The 3,089-nt window shown below is 47.3% G+C and overlaps 1 pseudogene; it reads left to right on the forward strand.

The window, feature by feature from the left end:
* Positions 1-291: 291 nt before the first annotated feature.
* Positions 292-875, forward strand: LOC147441270 (uncharacterized; annotated as a pseudogene).
* The last annotated feature ends 2,214 nt before the right edge of the window (positions 876-3,089 follow it).

The following is a 3,089-nucleotide window of genomic DNA, read 5'->3' on the forward strand; positions in this document are numbered from 1 at the left end:
GGCTAATTTGCACTATCAACTCCACTTTAGCATACAAAGCAACTACCTCACTCCTTGCACAAGAACACCCACGACACAAATGCACCCACACTGCTTAACTCACCCATTCCGACTTCCTAAAACACTCCTAATCTTCCCTCTTGATGGCACCCTTCAAACTGCGGGCAAACCCTCTGCAAGCAAAGGCCAATACACGAAGAGCGAGAGAAAAGGAGGGGGTTGGGGAGAAGCAACACACAAAATTGGGCAAAACGGTTGGTATTATTGCATAGAGGGTAGTACAATTAATGTATGCAGCTTCAATGGAAAGCTTGGCATCACACAAGCTTCAAGCTTTCACTTACTCACACAGGCAAAAAAGCCCGTAAATTTTCACATATACAACCTTTTATAGGGGTACCTCTAAGAGGCCTAAAAAAAGAAAAAAGGGTGAGTTTCTCTTGTCGTGGCCTTCACTTAGGGCTTCTTTTAGTATTTTATTGCATTGCTAACACTTGGCTTAGTTTGCTTTTGGAAACTTTTACATGGTGTGCACATTGGGCTTTGGTCCTTCCATCTTGGCCGGCCGGATCTCCCTCCTTTTGGTCTTGCATCTGGCTTTGTCAACTTGGCCCTCAATTTGACCGGCTTTAGCTTTGCTTTATACCATTTGGATGCCTCTGGATTCTCTCTCTCACTCTTTGCTGTGGGGTTCATCCCTTACCTGAAGGGGGAAGGCAATAGCGATATCGCTATTGCCCTCTCCCTTTTCCTCTCAAAAATTTGGTGCCCCAAGGGCCGCGGGACGACCCCCAACTGGGGCTGCCACGTCATCACCGAAAACTGCCCTGCGTCCACCATCGGGCGCCACCATCTCCTTGCACAGCCGGCTTTGAGCCCAAAATCGCCGCCAGACGCCACTGCAGCGCCGCTCGCAGTGCCCTACGCGTGGACGCCATAGGTGCGCCCAAGAGAGCTCCACTCTCTCTCCTTGGATGCTTATGAAGAGCCTACGGCCCTCCCCATATACCCTGCACTCAGAAGCCCCGACCGCATGTGGGTCATAGGACCCTGCCACGTGGCATTCCCCTAACCCTTGAGCCCCCGGGGCTTCAAAAACTCTTTTTTTTTCCCCTTTAACCAAAAAAATGTTTTTAGCTTGCCTTTGCCTGACTCCCATTCTCTGATCCTAGCTCCTGTTGCCAAGCCGCAAAGCCCGAGTGAAATCGTGCACTGCCGCCCTGCTTCTCCATGATCCGCACCGCTATTCGACTTCTCCAGGCCCAAGATCCGAGGCCACCAAAACACGACCAACACCCAATTTTCCGACGACCATATCTTCTCGCTCCGAACTCCGTTTGACATGCAGTCACTTCCTATTAGCTCCGTATAATGTACACTCCACTCTAGAACCTCTTTGAGGCTTAGAAAATTCCAGATGGCACATTCTCCAATGCGGCCAAATGGGCTCAGACCCGCATTCGGAAAAACTTCAAATAATCATATCTTGCAAATCGTGGCTCCGATCCACAATCCGAAAAGACGGGTAGGCTGCATGACTTGAGCTCTACACATCTATACCTTAAGTTTCACTTGGACCACCTGTCTCTAGCTGCCCTGTCCGACAAGAATCTGCAAACCACTAAAACTTCAACCTTCAATAACTTGGGCTCCGTAGCTCGGTTTGATGAGCCGTTTGGACCTGCTTCTTCAGCACTTCAAGCTCTTCATTCCTGGACCCCAAGGCTGCACTTTGAATCTCTTTCACATGCTACCCCAATTAGCCCATTATGTAGCCTTCCTTAGCCTATAAGCTGCATCGTGCATACACTTCCGTTGCTACCTGCCATCCCATGACCTTCCTAGCTGCACCATCCCTTTGCCATGCTTTTGCTTACCTGCATACACCTGCCCATGCCATCTTCTAGAGGCAAAACACTTTGGCTGCACCATCATTGCCCACCCCCCTGTTGAGCATTTATTTTCAACTACTTAAAAGATTTATTTCACTATAAACTACAAAACCTGGCACACGCTATGAGAAAACTCAAACCATATGTACAATGTTTTATTGCACTCTATTATCAAACCTTCAAGTGGGTTGCCCCACCCCCTACATAAGAATCTGATGCACCGCTGGCACTAACTCCCTTTTGAAGTAGAGCTTGAGACAAAGACCATTTATCGTATGTTTAAGAAACGGACCATCCAACCTAACTAGTGCATATGTACCATTTGGAAAAACTTGATGAACCTTGTAAGGCCCCGTCCACTTTTTCCCGCACCAACTTATTTCTGAATCCCTGTCCTCGATCTGATAAAAGCACCCAAGGCACTCCAAAACGACAACATATGCAATCAAATACAAACTGAGCAACAGTATGCGCATTTACCTCTTTGAATGCTTTAGCCTTGACCCATCGTGTAAGGTAGTCTATTGCCACTACCACATATTTCTTACCACTTGCTGACTTGGGAAATGGACCAATTGCATCCAAGCCCCACTTTTCAAAGGCATCATGTGCGATGATAGCCCCCTGTTGCTCGGCTACCAGTCGTCTTTCACCCATCACTTGGCATTGATGGCACGTCTTGCACCAATAATGCACATCTCGCACCACAGAAAGCCACCAGAACCCACTTCTTAAGACACGAAACAAAACTTGACTCTTACCCTAATGACCGCTTTCTTCATGGCATTGCTCCAATACCATGCCAATCTCTTCTTTGTAGAGGACACAACATAGCACCCCATCTCGAATGTGCACCATAAGATCTTCACCAACCAGAGTGAACCTTTTAGCTTTTTGAACAACCCTCCTCTTTTGTAGTTTGGAAAGCCCGTCGGAACATTGACCTGTACTCAAGAAATCATCAATATCCTTCAAAGTCTCTCTACCCGTATAAGTGGCTGGCCCCACATACAAACTCGACACTTGATTCTGAACACGACTGCTAGCCAAACGATCTGCTTCTTGGTTTTGCTCTCTCCACACATGTCTGAATTGTACTGCTTCAAAAAACTTCAACAGCTTCTTTATGGAAAAAAACCAATTCTTGAGAGAATCCCTCTTTACCTGCCATTGGCCCAAGAGTTGTTTGATAACCAG

This window comes from Adiantum capillus-veneris, chromosome 15 (genome assembly GCF_014529385.1).
Source record: "Adiantum capillus-veneris isolate H3 chromosome 15, ASM1452938v2, whole genome shotgun sequence".
Lineage (NCBI taxonomy): Eukaryota > Viridiplantae > Streptophyta > Polypodiopsida > Polypodiales > Pteridaceae > Adiantum > Adiantum capillus-veneris.